Source organism: Juglans microcarpa x Juglans regia, chromosome 6D, assembly GCF_004785595.1.
Source record: "Juglans microcarpa x Juglans regia isolate MS1-56 chromosome 6D, Jm3101_v1.0, whole genome shotgun sequence".
Classification (NCBI taxonomy): Eukaryota; Viridiplantae; Streptophyta; class Magnoliopsida; order Fagales; family Juglandaceae; genus Juglans; species Juglans microcarpa x Juglans regia.
The window spans coordinates 17,613,820-17,636,216 of record NC_054604.1 but is presented as its reverse complement, the minus strand read 5'-3'; the positions used below and the strand labels follow the sequence as shown (position 1 = coordinate 17,636,216).

The 22,397-nt window shown below is 37.6% G+C and overlaps 1 long non-coding RNA gene across 1 annotated transcript; it reads left to right on the top strand.

The window, feature by feature from the left end:
* Positions 1 to 13,494: 13,494 nt before the first annotated feature.
* On the top strand, positions 13,495 to 20,814 carry LOC121235857. Its single transcript, XR_005934615.1, has 3 exons — positions 13,495 to 13,629; positions 15,008 to 15,012; positions 20,804 to 20,814. It is a non-coding gene; the product is annotated as an uncharacterized LOC121235857 (long non-coding RNA).
* The last annotated feature ends 1,583 nt before the right edge of the window (positions 20,815 to 22,397 follow it).

Genomic DNA, 22,397 nt, shown 5'->3' with positions numbered 1-22,397 from the left:
GAATGTTTTTCTATACCTATTTTCATGATTGTCTCATTTAACTACTAGAAGGCCTACTAGTTTATTATTCGTTGCAATCTATTGCTTAGATTAGACATCAAATCCGTAATTGTTTGATCCCTCTAATTTGTGAAGCAACTAAGATTTGATGATTTGCTGCGTCAGAAATTATTAGATCTTATAAAGAACGTTTGACGCAACCGTTTGTGCTTGTATTGTTTAGTTTCATTGATCCCTCTAATTCTTAAGGCGGCTACTAGATTAAACGTTTAGTGCTTGTCTTGGGTTGTTTAGTAGTTATGGTTAATTATATCGCTTGTTTTCAAATTAACTACGACTAAGGAGAGATAGGAAAATAATTCTAATGGTGAATATTCATCGATGATCAGTTGTAAAATTCCAATGGTGGATGTTGACTTAGACCAATGTTTGTTCTTTTAATTGATTTCGATACTTCAATTTGAATTGTTTCTTAGTTGTTCTTTTTAAAATTGTTTTCGTTATACTCAAACCCCCAAATCCTTGTTCACATAGTATAAAACTAGGCTAAATACTCTCCGTGGGAATGATCCTTACTTGCACTACTACAGTTATTTTTAGGAGTATATGTTTTATTTTTGGTTACCTGCGACAGAACACCAAATTTTGGCGCCGTTGCCGGGGAGTGATTCTACTTTATTTTTGTGCTTCTTGTGATCCTTATTTCGTTCTTGAAATTTTTGAAAAAAAAAATTATTAGTTTTCGATAATTATTTTTATTTATTTTTATTACTCTAGAATTTTCCTGATTTGTTTTTCATGGTTTATTAGAATTTCCTTGATTGTTCATGATTGTAACTCAATCTTCTAATCAAGGTGATTTTTAGTGCGATCTAGAAATAGAGAGAACTTTACGCAGGTTATGGAGGAAGCTCGAAGAAATTCTAAAAAGAATGATCTGACTCTCGATTCCCTATTTGCTAGCAATTCTGATGTAAAATCTAGACTAATACATCTCTTGCCTACTTTTCATGGCCTTGCATCTTTAATTGTTATGAACGTGAGCAGGTAACCTTGTGTTGCATGTCCCGACGCTTCAAATGTCTATTTGATTCCAAGTGGAATTTGCAAGCGTCACTCTCTCTTATTGCAAGGAGGTGGGATGACTAATCTTCTGTCACAACATAACAATGCACATCTTCTTACAATGAGTTTCACCCACAATTTCATAATACAAAAAAATCTGGACTGATAGATTGCTTCAATATTATTTTCATGATAGACAATTATAGGACATGATTCTGAAAAGAACGATCTGACTCTTGATTCCCTATTTGCTAGCAATTCTGATGTAAAATCTAGACTAATACATCTCTTGCCTACTTTTCATGGCCTTGCATCTTTAATTGTTATGAACGTAAGTAGATAACCTTATGTTGCATGTCTCGACGCTTCAAATGTCCATTTGATTCCAAGTGGAATTTGCAGGCATCACTCTTTCTCTTATTGCAAGGAGGTGGGATGACTAATCTTCTGTCACAACATGACAATGCACATCTTCTTACAATGAGTTTCACCCACAATTTCATATTACAAAAAAATCTGGACTGATAGATTGCTTCAATATTATTTTCATGATAGACAATTATAGGACAAGATCATTAGTTATTACCATTTTCTGAATAAGCTTTACTTTTAACTGCTAATTTTAGTATTTTTGAGATAATTATTAGGGAGCACGCCTACATCCTGCCTTTAGCAAGTAATTAATAAATGGACCCAATGAAATACCAAAGGTTCTGATTGTGAGTAATTGGACGGTTGAAGTGTAGTCACGCAAATTTATTATTTTTGTTATTACTTTCGGTGATAGGACATTGATGTTTGGATTTTCTACGAGTTGAGGTATGCCTATAAGACTGACAATTAATTAAGCATGGTCCTGACTAATATCTTCGTAATCATATTTTTAGCGACGGGGTTAGAAATTTATTTTTGGAGGGGCGAGGAAATATTAATCAAGAATGTTTAAACATAGGATTTCTCCCTCTTCAAGAAGAGTTTCTAATATGTCTCAAGTTAATAAGGAAAAATATTAAAGGACACTTAAGAAAAAAATTTGATATTTACAATCATAGAATACGTAAATGCCGTATAATCCTTTTAAAAATTGTGAGTAAATACGGGATCTACATAAATTTTTTTTTTAATAGTAGATTCCACTATTTTTTAAAAGAATTACGTGGTGCTTATGCGCTATACAACTGTATTTAGTATTACTTGAGGAAATAGAAAACAATTCTATGTACAAAAGATAAAGTAAAAGAGGAGCACAAAAAAAAAAAAAAAAACTTGAATATGAATCGCTTATAACAAATAAAAACAAAGGTATGCTCATAGAAAAAAAAATGTATTAATATTTGGGTATATCTATACATAAAATTTTAGAAATATTTTAGAGTCAAGATTTTAAATTTTTGAGAAAATTCATTTTCATAAAAGGTTGTGGTTATATTATAAATATTATTTGAAACTTAAATGTGTTTCTTTCTTAATTTTTTTCTAAAATTATGATTATTATATTTCTATATGAGCAATTGATTTTAATTTTTTTTGGTGCAACAAGAATAATTCTTTGTGATTTTATGACAAAAACTGAGGGAGAAATTTGAAACAAATAAAAAAAACAGAAACTTAAAGAGATTTTAGGGGCTCGGTGACACCCACTTAGCCACCCTTAAATTATCCGCCTCTGACTATTTGTAACGCTCGTCCATGTGGTAAGACTTTTACAAATAATTTTAGAAAATGAGGTAGGAATTACTGAACTTATTAAAACTTTTTCTTTCCTCCTAGGATATAAAAGATTCCATGGTTAAAATTTAAAACCTGTTTTATAAATCTAAAAGAGAGTTTGCAGTGGAATCCATTTAATTAAAATATATAGTCCTTTTACAAAATGTGAGTTCATAATAAAACCTACCTAGACTGCTGTCACATTTTCCTTACCCATGTCTGTCCTAACACTTCATCCTCATTTTATTCCTAAGTTGGGCACAGATAAACAAAATGAGTCGAACACTCAATAAGCATTACTTCATACTGTAAAAATATACTAACATAGATTTTCATTCATGCATTTATCATTCCTCTACATACTTTACATAAAACATTTTCTTTCTTTAGAAAACATTACAAGGTTGGGCTTTTTCTTTAAAAACAAATTTTCCTTCCTCATAAAATATTTCTCACACCTTGCACATTCATTCATAAAGAAACTAAACCATTTCAAACATTAAACTAACTCTTATCATTGGCTGGTATACTGTGACGACCAAGATTTTTGCTAAGTTTTCCATGCAATTTTATTAAAAATATTGTTAATTTGGGCCAAGAGAAGGTGGAGTAACCCAATTAGAAATTTACTTTGGTACTAGTGTAACACCCCCTTCCCACGTGTTTTTTACAAGATAAACCCGGCAAGAGATCTCATATTTCATAAATGAAAATAGAATTTATTTTGCAGAAAAATGTCTAATAAAATGTCTTCCAAAAAATATTAATGAATAAACTGAAATTTATGTCATAAAAATAATTTTATTCTAGAAAGTCTGAAACTAAATTAACCGGTCCTTCTAATCTTGGCCTGCCTGCTCGTGTTCATCATCCTCACCTGGGTGATTTAAAAACATGAAAACTAAAATAAGTCGAAGACTCAGCAAGAAATCCATCACAACGTAAACATAATAAACATAAGGTTTTCATAAAAGTTTTCATGCTGAGAGTTTAAATTCATAACTGTTCATACTGATGCTTATGTTATGCATGACTGATTTATCTGAATTACTTGACTAATCTGACTAATTTATTTGATTTAACTGATTGATTTAACTGGCCAACATACTTAACCCTGTGTGTGAGGTTGTGCACCGGCCCCACGTCCCGCGGCCGCGAGGGGAGTCGCTGATAGTATTCTGGCATACTATGGTGGAGCACGCTTGAGTCTGTGGCTTGCACATCCACCCTAAAACTGAACTGCATTGGTACCATGCATCTAAATGACCATCTGATTAACTGATATGATCTTATCTTGCACTTGAACTTAAGATAACTTACGTGTCTTATACACATGAGATGCATGACATAATACATACATAATTATAATTTCTGAATTTGAACATGATGCAGAATGACATGATTGTATACTATGCTGGATGACATGTTTGCATATGACATAAGTGGTGCATAAATAATGGCTGTCAATGAATCGGCTTGAATAATACTTATATATAAGCTAAACTGTGATAATAATAATTTGTGATCAAATTACTTACCTTCCTGTGATATTTTTTAAATTTCACTTCGTAGCTCGTCACTTATACGCAGTATTAACTATCACTAAATCTGTCTAGGAACAACATGTACTAATATTATACTTAATTAAATCACATCATATAACATAATCAAATAAATATTTTGTTTATCACAAAAAATCAATGAATACTGATATCTTAAATTATTTACAATACTAATAGCATATTCTTACTTTCAAAATATAACTTAGTATAATACTTTGAGATATAATCAATTTTATTAAAAATAAGTCATAAAAATCTCAATTCTTAAAAAGGTTTCTTTCTTATAATTAACATAATTGAACAAGAAATCAAATAAATAATAATATCATTTAAATATTCTTAACATATTTATTTATTTTCTTTTTGAAGTATAACATAATAATTTTATTAGAAAATCCTATTAAATAGACAAACTAAATATTAACTAAAATATTAGGCTCGATAGTATACTTTAAAATATATTTCAAATTCTTTAAACATTTTCCTATAAAATAAGTATATAACTAATATATTTATTTAAGTAAAAAATCATCTTTAAAATATTAAGCCCAACCCAACAACAAATAAAATACTCCAACCCACATGAGGAAATCAGAAACTCTTGGTTGGATGGGCTTAAGGCCCAAGGCCCATTAAAATCCTACAGGTAGTACATAAAACAAACGGCTCGGGGTTTACTCATCAAGGATCAAGGGCAATCTTTGAAATCCTGTTTAACACTTGCAGTAACTGAAACTAGAAAGTTATAGAGATTCTATAGAGGCCGGGGGTCTCCCCCGAACCCCCTAGCAACCCCCCTACAGTTGCTGCGCTAACTTCCGGGGTCGCTTCAAAGGCTCCCTTAATGTCTGCCTTTTACAGACTCCTTGTCAGGAAGAGATAGAGATGGGGCTTTCCTGGCTTCTCTCTTTCGCCTTCTCGATGCGGGTCTTCATTGGGCACTAGTTGCGCACTAGCTCTTCGGTGTGAATAAAAAAGTGTCAAAAAAAAAAGAAAAAAAGAAAAAAAATGAACTTATATCATGAAGAGAAAACAAAGGCTCGGGGGAGTGGGAGAAAGGCTTATGGCAGAGCTTACCAAGAGGAAGGAGATGATGCACGGTGGCTTTGGGTGGCTGGAGGTGGTTGGCAACACGTGGTTTCTCTGGGCAGGGAGGTGCGACACCGAGAAAGGAAGAGAGAAAAGTGGCGACACAATTGGTTTCCGGGATGGAGTGTGATGGGGTTATGGAGGTTGGCGTGTTCTGTGGCTAAGGGTGGTTCCGTCTTCCTCGAGTGAGTGTCGGTTGTTCTGGGTAGTGGTGGTACGACGCCGAGAAAAGGAGAGAGGGAGTTCTGTTATGCCGAAACAAAAGGGAGAGAGAGAAGGGTGGTGATCGCGGTGGGAGAGCACGAGAGGGAGGAAAGGGCTGAGGTGACGCTTTCTGTGGTGGTGCTGATTGCTGGGAGGGAGGCTACGGTGGCTGCTGGAGAACAAGGCTCATGGTTTGCAACTTGAAGGGAAGTGTTTTCTCTGTTTCTTTTCTGTGTAACTCTGGTTTGAAGTGCGGGCGAAAAATTTGATTTTCGTTGGAGGTTCTGGCCGTGGGGTATCGTGGGTTTGTTGATGGGAATAATGTGAGGAGGAAGGGAGGATTTATAGTAGGGCTTGACGTGAAAGTTGATCTTCCATCAGGACAGTTACAACTAAAACACTGAGAGACTACGGGCTTGGAGGTTTTCTTGTGTTTATTTCAGAGGGTCTTCGTGGGATTTTGAAAGTATTGGTTAAGATTTCAGAGTTGGTTTCCATTAGAATTTGGATTTACCAAATTAGGGGATAAGGATGAGTATGAGGTTAGAACTATAAAATCAAGAGATAAGGCTAACGGGTGGAGATACGAAGAAATAAGATTTAAATTCAAACCAAAACTCTAGTGGAATGTAAAATCTGATAAAATCTAGTAATAATTATTAATAATAAAACAAAACTCTAGTAAATTCAAACAAAAATAATAATTAATAAAATTAATAAATGTAAAATCTGATAATAATAATAGTAATAATAATGATAATGATAATAATAATAGAATATTTATAGTTATAAGAGAAATACATAAAACTTATCTTATGGCCTAATCTTAGGATCGGGTTGTTACAACTAGACATCTAAGGTCTTGAGAAAGGCCCAAGCCCATGAGTGATTCGGCCTCTACGGGGGAATTAGGGTTTTTAAAGTCCATTAGAACTAGGGCACATGCCCAACCCAATTCCTTGGATGCCACATGTAGGTTAGGACTTCATGAATCCTGATTGAATTGAGGGAAGAGAGGAGAGAGAGAGAGAGTCTAGGGTTTTGGTCTTGCATGCCTACCATAGAGGACAACCCACCTTCTTGCCATGCGTCATGCATGCAAGAAGGCTTGCTTGTAAGAAGAGATATTATCACACTTGTTACTAATAGTGGGAGGTTTCTAGAAGGGAAATGATAAGGCTATGGAAAGTTGGAACTTGATGGAAGCCCAAAGGGCATGCACAACAACCATAGAGAAAGTGATATGCTTTTTGCCATGTGTCATGCATGCAAAAGGGAAGGAGAAGATGTCTTGTCTTGGAAAAGGGTAAGATCTTACTTGGGAAGAGAAGGCCTACACGCCTATGAGGATTCTAGAAGAATCTTGTGGAGGACACACTTGAGATGGACGACTAGGGCAAGGGAGTTTGTGCATTTTTTCCACCCAACATGACCAATCACACAATGTCCAAAAACTTTTGCTGAAAGAAAATCTTCTTGGGAGGAGATGGAAATCTCGACCACCAAGCACACACACACTCCTCATATGCCACTTCGCACACTTGTAGGAGATTGAGGAAGATCCTACCTAGATGGAAGACTATTTTACCATAAGATTCATTGAACCTAGACACAAGATGAAGGGCATTTAGGGGATGGAGGACTTCGATCTTGAGAGGGAGGCGCCATTTGTCCAAAAAGTTTCCTTGTGTTCCCCACACAAGCAAATGATGGGAAAGGGGAAGAGGCTCAAGGGTGATGCGCCACTTGGCATCCATGCAAGGAAGTTTAGCTTGTTCAAAAAGCCTATTATGTCTACAAAAGGGAAAGGAGCCGAAAACCCTAAAATTCTTAGTCACTTGGTGAATTTCCCTTGAAGTTTTCAGCCACAACATTCTCTCTACTTTCTGTCACTTTCTCTCGATCCAAAACACCGTGCACACTACACTCACTTCTTTCAAAACACCATTTAATGTGCAAGCAAAGCTAGATGATACTTTCTAAGAAGCAAGAACACTCTTTTTCCTTACACTAAACACACGGCCAAAGGAAGCAAGTTTCAGACTTGACAAATTTCACCATGAGCGCATGCTCAAACACACACGACCAAGAAGGATATAGTTTCAGCTCTTGTGAAGTTTCTCACATGAGCATACCGATCCACACATTCAATTAGATTAGGGTTTTAGACTCAACATCATTTGCTTTAAGCTCGTAAGCATGTTGTTTTGAGGAAAGAAGACCACGACTTTAGTGTTTTTATGAACTAGGGTTTCGTTTTATGCAAGATTCGAACTTGAGGAAGGGAGGTCCGAACATTGGAAGACTATTTCTTGGAAATATGTCGAGAGCACAACACTCACACACGGATTAGGGTTTTGGATAACAGATCCTAATGATTGTTGTATATATATATATATATATATTTTTTTTTTTCAACTTGCTCACTTATCGATTGTGGATTTTTGTAAGTAAATTTCTATCTTTTACTTGGATAGTTTATGTATATGTCATGTGAACTCGTTTGTTGTTTGGTTGCATGTTGGTACTTGAAATGATGATATTCTTTCATGTGATATAATTTGTTCCTTGTATGATTATTCAATATATGGTTGAAATGGTTTATTGTTGTTCTTTCATATCAAGAAAATTGAATGAGATGTCACATTTAGGGTTCGGATTGCATGATTCTTAACATGTTCATGGATATTTGTTATATGATTGAATCGTTTATAGAAATAAGCCCATAAAATACTTGCCTTTCCATTAGTAAGCTCACTAGCATGTTTCGGCTACACATGCATGTTCATTGATAAAGTTTTATTAAACGTATTAGAAGATTATAAGTTCATGAAAAGTTGGTGTAATATGTATATCCAAGAATAATAGGTTTGAACCATTACCATAGACGAAGGATTAGCTGATGTGACTAAACTCTTAAAGGCATGAAATTAATTCTCATGCATGTTAGTGTTTATGTGTCTCGGCCATTGCATAATACATGTGAAGTTGTGAATATTCTCTCTTTGCTTGTTAATTGAATGCCTTGGAATTTATGGTCTTATGTTCTCATATTTTTAAGCCGTAACGTGAAATGTACATGGATATGCATAATTGTTGTTACATAGTCATGATTAAGCTTCGACATTGCATGTGTCCCATGAAAGTTTAAAGTTTCAAAGTTCATGTCACATGCATTGGGTTTGTGAAAATCTTTCGAAAAGAAAAGGGGTCATTTAAGAGTTTTGTCACGACCCCAAAGGCTAGGACGAGGAAGTGTCCTAGTGGAACTCTCATGTCCACTCACAAGTGTCTAAAATGTGGTGGTAACCCCTGGGTTGACGAAGTACAGTTGGTGGACCTCGAATGGTTCCAAAAAGGAAAGGATACTAGAGCAGGGTTGCACTTAAAGCTAGTGGGTACCCTACGATGAAGGCGAAAAGGGAACTGCCATAACATTAATGATTAAAAGTAAGACGTAGTCACCTTAGTCAAAGTGGCCAATGGTTGATGTGATAACTAGCAGTGAACACACAGTTTATAGGGGAGCTGTGAGGTATCCATTTATAAGTTAAAAATCAGAGAAAGGCCTTGAGCTTCAAGTTATGCTATGATATATGAACAAGAACCCGAGCTCACAAGTATGTTAAAAGAACAAGTATGAAAATAATGAAATAATGTTTTTTGAAAGAAAAGGGTTATGAAAGTTATGATGTACACGGTATTTTTCGAGAAAAGTCAAATGCATAAGTAAAGTTTCATGTCCATGCATTCATTTCAAGTTTGCTTACATATGCTTTTGATATCTGTTACATGTTATTTGTTTACTTACTGAGATTTTTTGAAATCTCACTGTTGTAAATTTCATTACCATTCCCTTACTCGGAATAGTAGAAGTTGTGATAGGAACCCCAGAGGATAGTAATGGGAAAAAGGAAGAGACCAACTTCCTAGATGCCTAAGGAGTCTCTAGAGAGACGCGAGGTCTCTCAGGAGTCGTCGCTTTTGGAAATATTGGAACTTGCCTACCAATTTATCACTGAGGTGTTGCAGTTTTTTGAACAATTGAGGAGGATTCTAAATTAGGACAAGGCCAAATAGGATCAGCCTCATTAAAAGACTTATGTTATGGGACTTCTTTAGAGGAATGACTTATTTTGATGACACTTGATGTAATGGTCCCATGTTTTGGGAATCTCTTTTAAAACAATTAAGTCTTTGATGACTCTTATGAAATTTCTATTTTGGGATTTATCTGCTTCATTACCATGATACGTGCCTTATTTATTTGACCTAAGTAGACTTTCCGCTGCGATATACTGCATACTGCTAGTTATCAATAGGTGCATTGCATCTTAACTGTTATGTATCCGTTTGCCGGGACCCTGACGGTAGGCTATACAACAACCTGAAGTGATTTTCAAGCGAATTGGCATAATTATTACTATGAAGATTAAGCTACCAAAATATATTTGAATCCGTTTTTGGGGCTGGAAGATAAGATTTATGCATTCCACCACATCGTTCACCACAATATCCCATACCTTCTTAAAGAATAGAGCATTATATCCATCCGGGCTTTGTGCCTTGTTATCCTTCATAGAGAAGAGAACATCCTTTATTTCACCCTTAGTACCCTCTCTCAATAGATCATTGTACTGGTCAGGGGTTAGTCTTCAAGGTGGGGCCTTCCTAAGCACCTCCTGATACTCTCGCATCATACGACTCTGTCCTGAAATCAAGACCTCCCCCTTCCTTTGACCAACGGGTCCTCGAACCAACCTGTCCTCCCTTTCTATTCCTTCGTAAGCGGACCAAGGGAGCATCGGGGGGAGCGGTATCTGCTTTTGACAAGGGTGGGCCAATAGGGAATAACCTTTTCTTCCCTGCTTCTTCTCTCGGAGGGAAGGTACAGAATTTCCTCACCCTTCATTCCCATCCTGACTATGAAATTGTGTTACTCTGTCAGAGGAAGGATAGGTATACTAATTCGGTATATACTCTAGGAAACATGATATTTTTGGCATTTCACCGAAGTCAGGTTAGAAAAGTGAGAGATAAGAATGATCAGGTTCTAGGAAACTACGTATTTTTGGCCTCAATTGAATTGGCTTTTCCCTTGATGCCCTACCCGAGAAATAGACCCAAGCCCTAGTAGCCCTGCTAAATGGTGATTCAACATAGATTCTACATCTTGTGGAACCAAGCCAACTTCTTTTTCTTTCTAAGTCATGTGAAGGGGGCTAGTCCAAGTTCGTAATGTTCCTCTACAAAGACAACAGACGCTCTCAATGGCTAGGGCTACCTAAGGTGATATAGATCCATTCCTTCCAACATCCTCATGGGGCCAGGCCACAAGAAATTTCACTCTCCTCTGAGGAAGCATGCGACTTTTCCTGGTCAATTTCTTAGTAAAAAGGGGTCGATCTCGAAAAAGAAGGGGTTTTAGCGTCTGGCCACAATTCATTCGACGGTTTGAACTCTTGACTTGACACCACGCCTAATCTGTCTCGAACCAAGCAGATCACCATGGAATCTAACTTCAGAATTGATTGGCATACCCTAAACATAGCCAAAAAGGATCCGGAATCATACATCCCTTATCTATGAGTTGAGAAAGATTTTCATCGCTAGTGAACGCTATTCTAAAGACCGTCATGCTTTGCTTGATCTCCTGTGCCTACTAGGATGGATTTGCTTTACACATACATGATTACTTGCTATCGGAAACTGAAGCACCTAAGCTTGTTGCCTTAACTCCACCTTCGAAAGCAAATGGTTCTGCATTGACAAACAACAAGAGAGGAAGAAAGAAATATTATATCACTCACTCGCTTGAGTTGGACTTAATCACTCCTTTTGTTTGGAAGATCAATTGTGGAAAGAGGAATAAGACTATGACTTAAGAAAAAAAAAAGAGAGGTATTCAAAGTTCGTAGATAGATTCGTCAGGAAGGTAGACGAAAAGAGCACACTTTTAAAAACTATAATGAAAAACCAAATAATGGCTATTCAGGAAGAATCACAACAATTTCCCAATCCTAATGAAGTAGTTCCTCCAAAATCCAATGAACAACAGTGATTACTTAGCATCAATTTGCGAATTTGTGGCACCAGCTAGTCCCAGGAGAGTATAGGTTGGCTTCTAGCTCCATTTCGGCTGGCATCCTACTTGCTCTTGGCCTTGGCTGCTTAGAGACATCCCTTTAGTTCATCTTAGAGAATGGAATTAGGAATTCTATTTTCGTCTTATAGATCGGAAAACGCCTTCTAAACCACCCCATTCATCTAAAAGAGAAGGGAAGGGGCCTATGTATTTGCACGATCCCTACAGATTTTACCCTATCTACACCCAAAGCCAATCCCTTATCAGTCCTGCCATATTTGAGCGCATCTCCTCTTTTGAGGGCTTTCATGAGAAGTTGTATGTTGGTATGTTGGATAGAAAGGTTCCGAAAACGGTCTTCTTCAGCCCAAGACTTGGCGATCATGTCATTGACATAGACCTCCATTTCCTTGTGAATCATATAATGAAACAACGCAATCATGGCTCGCTGGTACATTGCCCCAACTTTTTGATAACAAGGCAGAAAACCTTGACCCTACATTCATTAGTCTCGAATGAATAATGAAAAGTGCCCTCCAGCCACCTTAGAGCTTTAAGCAACTCTTTAAAAAGAGGGAATTCCCCCTATCTGTTATGTGCTCTTGAAAGATCTCCCTCGATTGCGTTGTTTCCTAAATGGGTGTGCACCTCCAGATGGGCAGGGGCTGGCCTCCCACTCTCTTATGTAGCGTTTTTTAGCTTAGCTGAGTTGGGTGGATCTTGCAATAAGCCTCTCTTGACCCTCCCTTTCTCATACGTCTTTATGAAAGCCGATCACCTCATATTAATAAAAAATCTAGAGAACAATTTCAAATGGAAATTAAGAAACAATTTCTGATCATAAAAACACAAACGCATGAATTGCGCAAGAAGTTTTTTCAGTTAAAACGCCGTGCGATTGCAACATGGCAAATTTTATTGAGAGGAATCAACAAAGAAAAGAATAACAAGTCAACATCTTAATGTGTATTTAAGAGATTTTCCTCGGGCTGAGGATTGTCCAAGCAGTGGGGAGCTAGCTTTTGGTGCCCAATCTTGGACAATGGGCGAAAGCCCGATCCATAGATCAATATCGAGTGAGTGTTCTATCTATCGCTGTAGCTGGAAACTAGAGAAATTCCAACATTCGAGAAATCCTTCGTGACGTTTGCAACAACTTCAATCCCAGAAAAACCAGATGTGGTCTCCATTTGTGATACCCTCTGTGAGCTCAAGGAATAGAACTATCCGTTGAGCCAAATAAGCTAAAACCATAGAAGACATGACCATTGCACATCCCCAAATCGAGGGGATGTGCTAGAGCTCAGTCAACAAAGTAAGTTAGTTCGAGATCAAAACTAGACCTAAGAGAGAAGAGACTTCAAGTAACAGTAGGTGCGCCTTCCGTTGAGGAGAGCTGTTCACAAGCAGTGGAGATGAGCTCTTTCTTGTTGAAGTTCAGAAGAGATCCAATGAGTTATGTTCTGTCCTCGCTCTCTTCTTTCCTATTAGCTAGTTGGTAGTTCCTAGGGATGCAACCGATAGATAGGAGCTCTCAGTTGTCTTGATCGACCAGAGAGTCTTGAGCTAGCTTCCTTGAAAAGGCTAGATAGGAAAGAGAGGTGAAAAAGGAGAACTTAAGGAATGTCTCTTTCTACCTCACAAGCTCAGCCTGATCAGCTGACCTCAGCAGATTCCAGTCACCCAGCACAACATGTTTATTCTCATGTTTATTCTCGGCCTTCATTACTCTTTGAGACTACTGATTGCTTGTGCTTGGTTCAGGATATACTTGTTTCTGTTTACTTCTTTGTTGGACCAACAGATGGATTAAGACCAGTTGCGAGCAATAGCGTCTTACACTTTCCAAAAGACCCATACACAAGCGATTCGCCATAGTCCAATCGATTGAGGAGGACAACCTCCCCTATAAATGTTTACCTCCCTTTGGTAATACTCTTGTGCGACTCGGTCCGCACCATAAATGCCAGTATTAGCCCACATTTCGACATGCCACAAACCTTTCCCACAGCCTTCTGGGTTCATAACTAACCTTATCATAACAAATAAAACGACACCTAGATCAACTCGACCCAGTAGAAGGGGAATCAATTTTGTAAAAGATTGGATCAGTAAATATTCACTGAGATTTCTTTATGGTGATTGCCTAACAAACACAGAAATGGGGACATAGGTTTTAGAATTCCTTTCTTTCCTTCTAGCTAGTGTGCCTAGGTTCCCTTGAATCCCGGTAAAAGGAAGAATGTAAGCCCTTGATGCCTTCACAAATGGAGGATGACGAAAGGGGCTCTAAGCCCGAAGTAGCACCCTGTCGATCGATGGCCTCAATACGGGAAGCTTGAACCCCCACCTTTAACTATTAGCAAGCCATTCTTGCTTTTTGTGTGAGTAGGTACTGGATATAAGTAGGATCTCTCTCATTGAAAGTCAAAACTTTCGATATCAGGTATGTGATGAATTGGCCAATTGGGGAATAAGACCAGTGAATCGGCTTAGTGGCTCCTGTCTTGTTTTCCTAATCTTTTTCAAGGAAGGAAGAAGTGTCTGGGAGCCGGTATCCCTTTAGGTCCTCCTCCATTACGCTGACGAGAAAAATGGTAAGCAGCGAGGCAATCTTAAGAAGTTCATCTGACGCTTCTTTATATGAATATGAGTCTTGTGTGACTTCCTTCTCCAGTTGATCCACTTGAGTACATAGATTAGATTATTTCGTGGATTGGATTTCACTTCTACGGCTCCATTGTGTGTGCTCGGGATAGAAGTTTTGTATAAATGTATTGCCATAGGGAACAAGCAATAGCCAATTGCCAACGTGCGAAAGCCGTTGTGCGTTAGCAACGCGCATTTGTTTTCTTGCTTACCTTGAATCGCACCATTGACTGGAAAGTGGCAAGTTGGGATTTACCAACTAATGTCAAATAGTTCGTGCCCCATACCAATGGGTCACTCACCCAGAACGAGGCATTCGATCACTTGAGCACTGGACGATACGAACACGAGATTGAAAGCAAGTGTATGGACCTTTTTATTTTTACAAGTGGGACAAATAGAGGCTTTTTTCGAGTCTCTGTCTCCGATAGCTCTTCTAAGGGTAGGAAAGTAGCCTTCTATCTCTGACTGAGCAAAGCGCCTTGCTGGTTCTAAATGAGAGAGTCGGCGTGCATTTGGTTGCTTAAAGGCATCCTTGTAGAACAAGCCATGTTTATAGTTAGTAATAAACTAGACTTTCCTTGGTCCTTTGGGTCTTTGTAACTAGTTGCTTGCCTGAAAATGCTTTCAATTTGCCTTTTAGGTCCGGTTGGGTAGGAGCATCTGGTTGATCGCCTAACAAAAGAGTTGTTTAGCGAATGACTCAACCTATGCATCCGGTATTTAAACACTCCACTTCGAGGTGTAAACTTAAGAATGAGAATGTAGGGATTGTTGTCTTTGGTAGTGATACCGCTATTAAAGAAGGAGATCTTCTCAAGTACACTAGATCTATTGTGGATGTTCATGCGAGAACAACCCAACCCATCTTGTTTTTATAGTGCCATTGACAACACGACTTCGCTCTGCTCATCCTTATCCTTATGAATGAAAAAGGGGTGGATTTCACTTTAGTAGAGACTTGGTTGGAGACTTGTGACAGATATAGTAGAGTGTATGCAAAAAGGAGCTTATAAAGTAGATAGCAAAAAGTAAATTGCCTACCATGAGACAGACAAGCCGCTCCTTCATTATTGCAAAGCGGCTTCACTATCCCATGCAAGTAAAGGGCCAATTGTCCTGGGCTTTGGACTTCTTCTTTCTTAATGGCAGGCCAAGCGCCAAGTCCCGTGCTTTGGGGAAGCTGAAAGATTATGTCCCAGAGATGCTTGGAAGTGAGAACATTGAAGCCGGGAAGTTCGATGCGAAGATAGCCAGGCTCTTGATTACATTGAGTCTCTTGGATTTCATGTCATAACACTATACTTGGACTGAGCGCACCGCAGGTTAATCTCTCATTTTTAGAGCTTTACTTTATTAATAAAGGCTCATTGCCCTTATATACTTCAAGCTTATGGACACTTCAAGCTCGTATCTTCGCATGTTGCCTTTAGATTTTATCGACTTGCATGCTGATAAGCTCTTTCCCTTGTGTTTTGTGATTCGAGTATCGTCCAGTGCTCTAGTGATCGGCTGCTCTCATTCTGGGCTCGCTTTAGTCCTGGATAGGGCTCATACACTTTTCACAATCCAAGGATCAAGTACTACATTCGTATCCGTGACGCTTGAGAAGCTGCTCATACCCACGCAAGGAATTCACTTTAGCCCTAACCCAAAACTCATTCTCATAACAGACATAACCAACACGAAACTCAGGAAAAACCCGATCTAACTAAGACAAAATTCATTGCCTTCTATTCTGATTGGTCTTCCGTACTCAATAGACAGATTTGCCTCTAGTGCTTATTTTCAAAAACCACTCCTTTCCTTTTTCGCTTTCTAGTCTCTAATTCTTTGCAGCAGTTCAAGGGGTTCAGGAAGCTATTTGAGATAGACGAAGTGCTTCGTTTCAGATCAAGTCTTCGCTGCAATCGCTTCAATCCACCCCCTTGGTGAAAAACCATAATATGCTTGGAGGAATTCCTACTAGTAGACTTTCCTGTACTCAAAAGAAGAGGTAAGGGCATGTAGTGTTTCACTCTTAACTTCTTCTATTAGATAGGGGATGTTACCCAGACTTAGACCCTAAGTCATTCTTAGTGAAGCGACCAATGCCTGTGAATCCCTTCTCTTTCTTTTTATTCCATTAGTCTTATGCGGTCTAGTCTGTCCATTAGTTCTTCTATATGTATATGGCTTCTTTGATTTAGTAGAAAGCCTAATTCAAGCCATCTAGCATATGCCTTTGTTTGAAGTCTGTTCTCCCAACCTTGACACTTGATCAAGAAGGCTTGGGCGATTTTTTATTCCAACCTTTACTGACCGCTTTCTAGGTTAGGGGCGTGCTTTCATTGAAGATTTGCTTGGCCACCTAAGTACGTAACACTACCTCTATCTACTTTAACACTTCATTCATTGCTAGCCTAGAGTAAGACATGCCACCTTAATGCACTAGCCAACGGATGTGCCATGCTTAGGCCCCTTCTTCCCTTCCCTAATGAAAGATTCCACCGCTTGCCTTAGTAGTCTCAAGTAGGGCATGCAGGCCTGCCTCTTTTCGAATGAAACATTAACAACAGAATATGCTTTAGAGTCGCTCTTTCCAAATAGGTAAGAAGTAGATTCTTAAGATTTTGAACTCCTAGTACACCCGCCATAGCATCTTGGAACCTGAAGAGCATGGAAGAAGACTTCAGAGGAGGACTAGATTATCTCCTATCATCTTTCACTTCTATGCCTACAAAGCTTATCCCTGGTGGAATAATGTCTAGGACCTATTGTATTGGAGGTTGAGGATAGAACATGTTCGGTGCCTCTCGCCTTTGTCTCCTTCACTACCGGCCCACATCTTACCAGGAAATGCGCTAGATGCGGGTGCGGGTCTCCCGTTCCGTCGAACATTTTGAAGTCTGGCTAAGCCGTTTAGTCCATGGTCCATTAGATGGTCGGGCCAAGGCTAGAAATTGGAACACATTGATTTCGTTCGCTTGTAAGGAGGGTCTTTTCTCTCTTTCTTTATCCAGCTATCAGCAGTTTAGATGCAGCTGACTTGAGCTTCTATCAACTTCACAGATCACAGGCCCTGAAAGGGAATGGAATTCTTTTCATGCTTCTGCGCATTGATTGGATTAAAAAATCTTACTCGTGATCAACGATTAGGCTATGCAAATAGTTTCATGCCTTTTTTGACGACCTCCTTACCTATACCGGTGGTGAATCAGAGAGGCAAGATGCCCTTGTAGGGTTAGGGTAGTGGTTCCATAGGAACATCAAGGGGTATGTAGCCTTGTGTTACATGTCCCGACGCTTCAGTCACCGTTTAATCCCAAGCGGGGGTTGGGAGCATCACAGAAGCGGTAGTATTAGAGCAATTACGTCTCTGGATAAATCACAAGTTGTCCTAGGAATACATGGTACCTGATGCTAGGGTTGAAATGTAATAGTTTTTTTTTTTTTGAAATCTAATAGTTATAAGCTTGAACTTTATAGCTATAGGTTTGAAGCCTTAAGGAGGCATGTTCGGAGGATAAGTATGTGGTTGAACTCAATTGTGAAGTGAAGAAGCAGTAAATCTTTACTTTTAGGAAGAAGCTGATAAGCATTGGTTTGTGCATTTTAGAAAGAAACGACCCAATGGTGCGCAAACAGAGCGATGATGTTTCTTTGAGGTCACAAGATCGGGAGGCCAGGAACCCTCCATTAGAAGGAGGTCAGGCAATCGTGGAAGCCATACGAAAAATGACTAAGGTAATGAGATAGCAAATGGAGTAAGGGCAGAATGTAAGACAAGAGCCGCTTAGAGGCGGGAATCAAGGATGCCTATTTGAGAGATTTTTGGTATATTGGTATCCAAACTTTATGGGTACGGAAGGAGCTCTAAGAGCCAATAAGTGGCTTATCGACTTAGATAGAATTTTTTATATTAGTGGATGCACAGAGCATCAGAAGGTCTAGTATGCTAGACACTTACTCCAGGGAGAAGCGGGCATATGGTGGGACTAAAAAAGGCAACTCTTGGCGCAAGAATTGGGAGATATCACCACTCTCACTTGGGAGCATTTTTAGAAGGAATTTGATAGTCGTTTCTTTCCAGAAACAACTAAGCAACATAAGGCATTAGAGTTTACGAACTTGGCTCAAGGAAGTATGACCATAAAGCAATATACAGCTCAATTTATGGAGTTAGGAAGATTTGCCCCTTATTTTATTAGTATGGAGAAAATGCAAGCTAGAAAGTTTCAAGACGGATTACAACCAAGGATACAGATCTAAGTTGCTTGCTTACAGATTGAGAATTTCCAAGAGCTAGTGAATTTTGCTTCAATAGCATAGGCGGAGTAGCAGAATTTGATTTCTCAAGTTCAGAATGATCGTAAAGGAGGGTTGCCCTACTCTCCATGAAAGAATATGGGGAAGAACAAGATCCCCTATGCTTTAGATAAAGGAAAAGGGAAGGTAGTTGGCAATGTAGCGCCTGTTATGCCACCACCATGTCGTAGTTGCGGACGAAGGCACAATGGTGAATGTTGTTTTGCCACCAGAGCATGCTTTAGATGTGGTCAAACTGGCCATATGATTCGAGATTGTCCATGTAATACGACGGGAGGCGCATTGAGCCTAGAAGCAAAGGAAAGACCCCTATGAAGGCTTAAAGTCTATGCAATCACTCCAGGAGAAGTGGATTTAGAAGCTGAGGAAGCTACAGATGCTAGAGTAATCACTAGTAAGGTTAAGTTGATGCCGGAGTAAAACACTCTTCTTTTTTTTTCACAAGTTTCGTCCATATTCAATACATTTAATATATACGAATATGTCCATTTATCAACCAACTTCATCATCATGCTCTTCAACTCCACTACAACTCCATCATTTTATCCCAACACTCCAAGACAATTCCACCTCTATCCAAACCTCATACATTCATATCAACATTTCAATACAATGAATTAGGTAGCATTTTCCAAAAACCAAGCATAATCATCCAATTTCAACCCATTCCATGTTCAAACATCAAATACAAATGAAATCAAACATTAAACATTAAATATGTCCAATTCTTGCATCTCATGCTCCTCATGTAATTCAAATCCATAAACCATTACATTTAAGTAAAATCTAACCAACTCTCAAACTAAATCAATATGCACACATAAATTAAACTCATTATCCATTTAAACCCAATAAACAACAAACAACACAATCACATGGCTCCATAATATCCCAACCTTCACAAATACTATTCTCAATCAATAAGCCTATTAACAATGAATACAATACACATATTCAATCGATCATCCATTTAAACTCAATATAAAACAAACCTAAATAATCACACAGCATCACAAATCTCAAATTGATACAATAATGATGCTTCACAATTTCCCAACCTCCATAATCCAAACACTTTATATGGCATCTAGCCACTTCACAACTACACAACTATCCCATCACTTCTCACAGCACCTGACTACATCACAATTACACAATCACGTCTTCTCAATTATCACAATCAATATATTCAATATATATAAATACAAATCTTCCCATACTATCAATTTCTTGCACATATAAACTTAATATACACTAGCCTACCGATTTACAAAATTTTGCTACCTCTACTAAAGACTTCCTTAGTCCATGAAATGAAACACCATATCATTCAACTATACACACATATCAGCCCATAAAAGAGATCTAAAGAAAATTACAAGGTTCCTTGCTGGTGGTGTTCAATCTTTCGGTACTAGGTAGTGATGGTAGTGTGATTATGGCTAGAAGCGGGCTAGGTCCTCTGTGAGTGGTGGCTTTTGGAAGTTCTCATGGCCTTAGGTGGAGTGGAGGAGAGTATGGGATGGGTGGTGCTAGGTGGCACACGGCTGAGTTGGGCTTATGTGCTAGGGGTACTCTATGCTTTAATAGTGTTTGGTTCTAGGTTGGACAACAACTGGCAGAAACAAAAGGCTTTCAATTTTGGTTGGGTTTGTTGTGAGTTTGAGTGGAGAAATAATGGTTGTGGGTGGAAGGTGTGGAGGAACCTGCAATGGATAGAAAAGGGATGAACACCAACTGGGTGGTGCTCACAGGGTTGTTGGTGGCGCTGGAAGAAAATGTGGACTATGACTGGGCACAAAGTAGCTGGGTTGTTGGTGTGAGGTGGCGCGGATGGTGGTGGAGCACCATGTGTGGCAGCAAAGATATGAGAGAAACAGAGAAGAAGAGAGAAAGAGAGAGATGTTGGGGCTGGGTCTCACGGCTTCAGTGGTCTAGGGTTGCATTTGGTGACCTTGTTGCTGTGGTTGGCCACACTGGTGTTTGGAGGTGGCGCTGCTGCTATGCTTGCAGTGGGTAGGGCTTAGCAAAATTCCAAAAATTCGACTTCAAATCTTGCCCCGCTCCGACTCTAGAAAAATGGAGACAAAGTATGATTTTTTTTAAAATTTTCAGTAGGAGTCAGAGTCAGAGTTGGAGGTGTGGTTGGACCGACTCCAGCTCTGATCCGATTCGACTCTGATTTTGCCCTCCGAATCGGATTTCAACTCTAAATCCAACTCTGATATTGTACATATGCTATAAAAATTTGTAGTTATCTTTATAATTATCATATATACTAGCATAGTTATATAGTTATATAACTATAACTTATATAGTCAAATTTAATAATATTCCAGTATGAATTAATAATTACAAATTAATATACTTATACAATAATATAAATAGTAATAATAATATAAATAGTAATAATAATATAAATAGACTAATGATAGTTTAGTATATGTAAATATCGTAGTATTACTAATTTAATAAGTCTAGTATTAGGGCTGTAAATGAACCAGTCTATTCTGTAGCTCGCTCGGTACTCGCTTAGTTAAACTAGAATAGAACTCGACTCGTAAAAAAAAAAAGTTCGTTCGTGAAAGCAGATATCCACTCGAATTGTAAATGACACATACCCGACAAAACTCGACTCGGCTCGGCTAAGGCTCGCTCGTTTATGTCGAGTCGACTCGTATGTTCAACTCGATTAAAACTCATTCATATATTGATAAATATATACATACACCTATGTGTATAGACACACACACACACACACATATATATATATGTAGTAAATAATAATATAAGCATACCACTTTTATAATTAAATATATAATATGTAGTCTAATTATTTATGTCTATATAGTGAATATACTTCCTAAGTATATTTTATAATTTGTATAATAATTAGTCGATAAAATTTAATAATTTCATATACTAGTATATGAAAACTATATATGAAATAGATTATATGCTATCATATTAAGTGTATGTATTAATAATATATGTAGGCATATAATATATTGTTAATAAATATCAACTAGTTAGATGTTAATTATTTATAAATTTTTAAAATTTTATAATTCAATAGAGGTTCTACTTGTTAGTTGTATAAATTTAATATTAGATTTCTTATTTTTTTATTTATTTAATTTATTAATTATTAAATCTTATTCAAAAAATAAAAAAATAAACAGTTTGAGCTCGAGTTCGAGTTAAGAGTTTAGCTTATCGAGTTGAGCTCGAACAAAGAATAAATAAAAAAATCTCTGAGCTCGAGCTCGAGTATTTTGAGTCGGCTCGGCTCGACTCGGCTCGATTACAGCCCTATCTAGTATAATAAGTCTAGTATAATAAGTTAATAACACATATACCAATTTACTAAAGTATAATAACATGTAATTAGACACTAAAAAGTCTAGTATATAATAAGTTAGAAATAAGTTAGACATTAGTATAATAATATGTAATACTAATGCACAATAACATGTAATTAGATAATATAGTATAAGTCTTGTATATAAAAAATTAGATACTAGTATAGAAATAACTAATAAGTCTAGTATATTATGTTAATAACACATAATACTAATTTACTAAAGTAATAACATGTAATTAGACACTAGAAATAATTATAGCATAGAAATAAGTTATAAATAAGTTAGACACTAGAATAATATAATAACATGTAATTAGACACTAGAAATAATTATAGCATAGAAATAAGTTATAAATAAGTT